The sequence below is a fragment of the Apodemus sylvaticus genome, chromosome 2 (genome assembly GCF_947179515.1).
Source record: "Apodemus sylvaticus chromosome 2, mApoSyl1.1, whole genome shotgun sequence".
Lineage (NCBI taxonomy): Eukaryota > Metazoa > Chordata > Mammalia > Rodentia > Muridae > Apodemus > Apodemus sylvaticus.
The window spans coordinates 169474379-169481306 of NC_067473.1; positions in this window are offsets into that span (position 1 = coordinate 169474379).

A 6928-nucleotide genomic window follows, 5' to 3' on the forward strand; every position below is an offset into this window, starting at 1 on the left:
TTGATTTAAAGTTAATCTTTCCTTATGCTTTATATGGAAGAAAGAAATGTTTGTGTTTCTGGTAAACACCAGTTTTTTTTATTATTATCTAGTAATATCTTTACAGCAGACATTTTTCTCTCCATACAAATTGAACATCATCAATAAGGAAACCCTAAAGAATACTGAGAGATATGCTAGTATGATTTTTATATGTAGAAGTTAAAAAATAAATGAAGTCAGGAATGTTTTTGTAAAATTGTTGACATCAATGTTGTCTTCCCATATTTTTATCATGACTTAAAAAATACATTCTGTATTTTTCTAGATTCTTTACAGCCTTTGAAAGATTTTTCTAGTACATATGTTTTGCTCAGCTTTACTTTCTTAATACAAAAAGCTTGTATAATTTTCTGAACTTGTACAGATGGTAAACTTTAATTGAGGAACCTGATACTCTGATTCTGTAAGCTCTCATTTTATTTTGCTAAGATTTTTTCATAATTTTTTAAGTATGTGTGTAATTAACCAAGTTATATTTCTTATCCAGGTGTTAAAAGCATTCATAATGAATTATGAAAATGTGTTATTTTCAAACTTCTACTTAAAAACAAATAATTTGGGGTGGTACCAAGACCTGCAAGGCCTGTGACATCATATAGGTGAGAATTAAAACAGTATAACTATAGACCTGTTGCTGTGGCAACAGCAGCCATATACCCAGAATTCAATGGCCCACCTTTACCTGTAATTTACCTGATCACCTTAATATAACTGGGTAGCATTTCTCCCCCTCTCTCTTTTTCTTTTCTGTCCTTCCCACCTGCTACACCTTTCCCCATCTTAAATAAAGTCCCACTTGGAACAGTTTGGCCTGGTGTATCTTATTGTGGCCCACATTTCTACTGAATCTCCGTGGCCCACACAGCGGGCAGACAGGTGACCTGTGCTGAGGTGTAGGCAGATGACCTGCATAGAAAAACCAACAATTTGGGCCTTCTAAAATTCAGCATTCTTCTCATATTACAAGCTTGTTTGAATATGCTATAATGTTATAAATTAATTTTGAAGAAAAAGAAAAAATTGCTGTCAGGTTAAGTATGTAGATGTATCATGCTTTTTCAGTTACTTTCATGTGGCCTGTAACATTTCTCATCTTTTCCATTAAGACAACAGAAATGGAAGGGCATATGATGTTACAATATTGCAGCATCCAAGGAGTAACTGTTGACCAGTAGCAATATTAATTTTCATGAAAAATATTGATCTTAAGACTTTTCAGATTTTCCCAGTTGTAATCCAATTTGTCAAATGTGATACTGTTTTTCCAAAATGAAACACATATTATATACATTTATATATACGTATGTATGTATATATATGTGTGTGTGTGTTTGTGTGTGTGTGTGCGTGTGCGTGTGTGTGTGTGTGTGTGTGTATACAATTACTCAAAGTCCTACCAAGAGCAATTAGTAAACAAAGGGGGTTCAAAGGGATACAAATTGGAATGAAGAAGTCAAAATATCACTATTTGCAGATGATAGGATGGTATATTTAAGTGACTCCAAAAATTCCACCATAGAACTCCTAAAGCTGATAAACAACTTCAGCAATCTGGCTCAATATTAATTTAACTCAATCAAATCATTAGTGTTCCACAACTCAAAGGATAAACAGGCTAAGAATGAAGTTCTTCACTCTCAGAACTTGAGCTGGGTTTCTGAGTCTCAGTGTTAATCACTAGTTCTCAGCCTTTTATATTCCTGGCCCACGGTTCTCCTTAGAACAACACAACCTCCAGTTTATTTTTCCTCTGAGACTCTAGCTATACCTTAACTAGCCCAGGGCAAAGTGTTGAAGTCCTTTTGATCTCCCTCACCTACTATTTTCTGAATTCAGCAGGCTACCCATTGAGCAGTGTGAAACATTGAAGCTTACACCCACAGAGTTTTGAGGAAAGTATTGCCCTTAAAAGCCATATATATCTTGTGACCCTAATAAAACATTACATCTCGAACAGCAACAGTCATCCCCATGTCATTTCTTTTTGCTGCCTCCCCATGTATCTCCAGCTTCTCTTACAGGGACCAAGTTCACAGTAGCTGCTGGCAGCTATAAATTGGCTCCTAAAAAGGGACCTGATATGAGAAAAATTCCTGAGATAACCTTGTCTTTGTGAAGCTTCCCAGAAAAACAGAAAAAGAAGGCATCCTGCACAGTGAGCAAATATAGGAGTTAAATAACAGTGCTAGTGTGAAATTTCATCTTTTTGAAACTTTTGAGGGTGCGAAAGGATACAGCTAAATGCAACAGCTTCAATCCAATACTGAATTTGCTTAGGGTGGACAGTGGAAAATGTGGCAGGAACCTTCTAGGCAGACTTTTGTCCACAGCCTGCAAGAGCAGCGCCAGGTGAAATGGATTGGGTTTGAAGAACAATGTTTTTTTCTAGATAGGATAGATTCTTGCTGCCCATGGTTCCAAGAAAAAAGAACTTTAAATGAGAGAACCTGGGAAAAGAATGGTAACACGCTAAAGGCCACCAAGGCAGATAATATTGGTGGACACTTATAAAGGATGCTATTGATGAAGGTACCTTGAAGGCATCAGATATCATGCAGGGAGTACTTGCGGAATATCAAGAAAAAGAACTGCCAGAGAGGACTGCCTTAGGAAAGGGTCCTTTCCACCCTAAATTAAAAAGATACGGAGATAGTGCTGATGAGCTGACTGTAGAGAAGAAAGTTCATCCAAAGAAAAGAGCTACCGAATATCATGGTGTGGATTGGCCTCCTAATGTGCTTCTGTTCCGCCTATGACCTCTTTTGTAGGAGATGATATCCAGTGGGATATGCAACTACAAAGATTGGAGTTTGAGATTAAGTTGCAGAAGTTGACTAATGAGTTTCAGGAGCTAAAAAGTGTATCAAGTATTGGAAAAAACAATGACATTGAGATATGCTAAAAGCAGCTAGAAAGAGCTATATGTTAGGCTCCTGAGGAAGCCTGACTTCCTCAGGAGAGGAGACAAAGGAAGGAAAGGATACATCTGATGTGTTGGCTTTTCCTGTCCTTGAGATCGAAGACCAGGAGAATCGGATTAGACTATATCAGATATTTGAATTCAAAGTGATGAAATATTAAAAGCAGCTGTGGCAGAGTATGTCCCAATGGCTCCTTTTAAACAAGCTTTATTTTACACTGTGATGGAGTCAAATTTAACTCCACAGGATTGGAGGACTCTATGTAAGTCTACTTTGTCAGATTGAGATTTCTTGTTTTGGAATTCTGAAAGGCATGAATTTCAAGAGGACTGCTACTATGAATGCTCAGGCAGGGAATCCAGACAGGGATATTGAATTGCAACTGGGAGAATGTATATATGAAGGGAATCATAATCAGATTGAGTTTCCTATGGGAGTGGAATGCAGGTTGCAATGTCTGCCTGCTAGGCTTGTAATCTATGCCCAACAAAAGGGGATCTTAGTGGAAGTTTAACTGGCATCAGACTGGTTCCTGAAGAGCTTTTTCAGGATTTGTGGATAGGCTATTTAAAACAGCTAATCAAATTTTTGGAGACTTTCAGGCAGAAAATCTGTGAGTCACCCAGCTGGCTTCTGAGAACACTAATGCAGCTTTTTACAAGGCCATCAGACCTCATAGGGAAAGACAGAATTAGCTAGTTATATTCGCCTTTGTTCAGAAATTGGACCTTCATTCATTCAGGGTCTCGCCATAGCTGCAGCTTTGTGAGGAACCACGATACAGGGGATATTTTCATAGAGACAAGGGAACAAAAAGTGTTTTAAATGTGGAGGTCTTGGTCACATTAAAAGTGATTGCCTTAACAACTGAGGTGCTGTAAGCGGGCAATCAAATTGAACTCCAGGCGTCTATCCTAAATGTAGGAATGATAATCACTGGGCTAGAGATTTATGTTGTGATTGATATTCAGGGCCAAAACTTATCAGGGAACTAACAGAGCGTCCAGAATCAGGCCCTCAGACAATCACAGCAGACAGCTTATGGAGCCAATAAACTATTGCCAGGCCAGAAAAATCCATCTTTGAACTTATAAGGGCAATACTGGGAATCTCAGGATTGGACAAGTGGTACACCTCCAATGTCATATTAACTCCAGAAATGGGGGTCCAGAATCTGCCTACAGAAGTCTTTGGACCTTTGCCTGCAGAAACTTGTGGATTGCTTCTAGGATGAAGTAGTACTATTGTAAAGGGGCTGCAGATTTATCCAGGTGACATAGATAATGATTATGAGTAATTAAAATTATGGCTGTTTCCCCTTATGGTGTTATAACTGTTCCTTCTAACCAAAGAATTGCTCAACTTGTTTTAGTTCCCTTGCATCTGCTACCTTCTAAATGTGTTAAGAATATGAGAGAATAGAGTGGCTTTGGGTCCTCTGGAGTGTATTGCATTCAGTCTATTACTAATAAAAGGCCTAACCTGAAATTACCAATTAAAGGAAAAAGAACTGAAGGATTGATAGATACTGGAGTTGATGTGACAATTATTGGAGAGCAAGATTGGCCTTCAACTTGGCCCTTGTCAAAAATTCTCACTCACCTCCAAGGGATTGATTATGCCAATAATCCTAAGCAGAGATCTAAGCTTCTAACCTAGAAAGATGATGAAGGAAATTCTGACCAATTCAGCCTTATGTTATGCCAAGTTCCCCACCTAAACTTTTGGGAAGAAATCTTTTGTCACCGAGGGAAGGGGTCTGATGTGACTTTCAAGGAGTGGGCAACCAGAAAAGGGGAAATCATTTGAAATGCAAATTAAAAATATATCGAATGAAATAATAAAAACAAATGGAAAAAATTACAACTGTAGGTAGTTTACTGCTGTTCTGCGTAAATCAGCAATCAAACAATCTTACCTTTTTTTCCCAGCTTAATAAATTATCTGTCTGTGCAAACAGCTGTTTGGGTGTCGTGAGTCCCTTATATCGGGTGTAACAGTAGGCAGTTATGAGCAACATTCCTATGCAAGAGTGTAAATGCAGGATTGTGTGTGGACTTGTACAACAATGCCACAGAGGACGAGAGAAATGACCAGGCATCTTTTGCAGAAAAAGTAGGTTGGTAGGCTCTAGAAATAAGTATATTAGTCTGAAGTGGATGCAGGACATCTAAGCTAGATTGTAGGGCTTTCCAGAGATGCTGCACACTTGGGATGTGTCTTAGGGTTTCTATTCCTGTGCAAAACTTTAGGGCTAGGAAGCAAACTTGGGAGGAAAGGGCTTATTCGCCTTACATTTTCATGTTGCTGTTCATTACAAAATGAATTTAGGACTGGAGCTCAAGCAGTGTAGGAAACAGTATCTTATACAGTAACTATGGAGGGTTTTTAATAACTTGCTTGTTTCTCTGGGATTGCTAAGTTTGCTCCCCTATAGAACCCAGGACTACAAGCCCATTGGTGACACCACCCACAATGGGCACTCCCACCCTTCTTTACTAATTTAGAAAATGCTTTACAGATGGAGTTCATGGAAGCTGTTCTTCAAGGGAAGATCCTTACTATTTATAATAAAAAATTGAATATTTTATTTATTCATATTTCAAATGTTATCCCCAATCTGGTTTCCCCTCCTCAAAACCCAAATCACATCACTCCTCCCCATGCTTCTATGATGGTACTATCCACTGCCTACCACCCTATCCACTGCCACCTCACAGCCTACAATTCCACTGGAGTATCAAGATTTCATAGGACCAAAGGCCTTCTCTACATTAATGCCAGATAAGGCCCTTCTACTAAAACAGATAGAGCCATGGATCCTCTTAATTTGGTACTTTAATCTCTAGAAATTCGAAGGGGGTTGGTTTGTTATTTGTTTTGTTCTCCCTATGGGAATGCCAACCCTTCATGTCTTTCAGCCCTTCCCTTATATCCTCTGTTGATGTCCGTATGATCATCATAAGGGTGGATGAACATATCAGCATCTGTGATGTTCAAGCTCTGCCAGAGCCTCTCAAAGAACAGCTGTGTCAGGCAACTGCCAGCAAGCACGTCATGGCATTGGAAATAGTGTCTGGGTTTGATGTCATCTTTTGGGATGGATGACCTGGTGGGGTGTTCTCTGGATGACCTTTCACTTTCTACTCCACTCTTTGTTCATGTAGTTCATTTTCACAAGTGCAATTATGGGTTCAAATTTTGGAGAGGGCAGAGTGTTCCTATCCTTCAACCTGGAACCTTGCCTATCTTTGGTTATGCTCTCTACGTGTTCCCTATTGCCTTTGTTACTCTCCCATGGTGAACCCTACTACTAGAATTCGAAACAAAAATAAAGTCTCTCATAAGTTTCTTTTGGTTAGCAAATTTTATCACAGTAAATAAAAAAATAATGCATACACACAAGGAGAATATACTGTCAATATTAGACCTTGTTTGTGGCTATTGACACAGTATACATGAAAAGAAGCGAGGCTTATATTGTCATATATTTCTAAGACTGTGTTTAGACTGTGTTTACATATTATTATGAAATCAAGGATTGTACCACACTGAGTATATTCTCTTAAAGACAATAATGATAGAAAATATTTATACTCACCTTAGTTATATCTCCTGTAAAGTGTGAAAATGATGGTGATCACACTTCATAAAAACTTCACTTCAAAGATTAAATGCTATGTATGTTAAGTATAACTAAGTTTCTCTTACAAATGCTATTCTCCCAAGGTTCACTGAACACAAATACACATAGGTGAGAAAGAGTATATTTTTTAGAAAGCATCAAAAATAATCAAATGTATTGTATCACAACAGGACAGCTAGTATTTATAGGTAAATAAAGATTTATTGTAGATTCATATATCCTTGATTTTATGTAATTAATTAAATATACCATAAAAATGCCTAATAGATAAATGTTGTTTTGTGACTGTACTGCCCTGCCATTGTTTGATTTTCTTTAA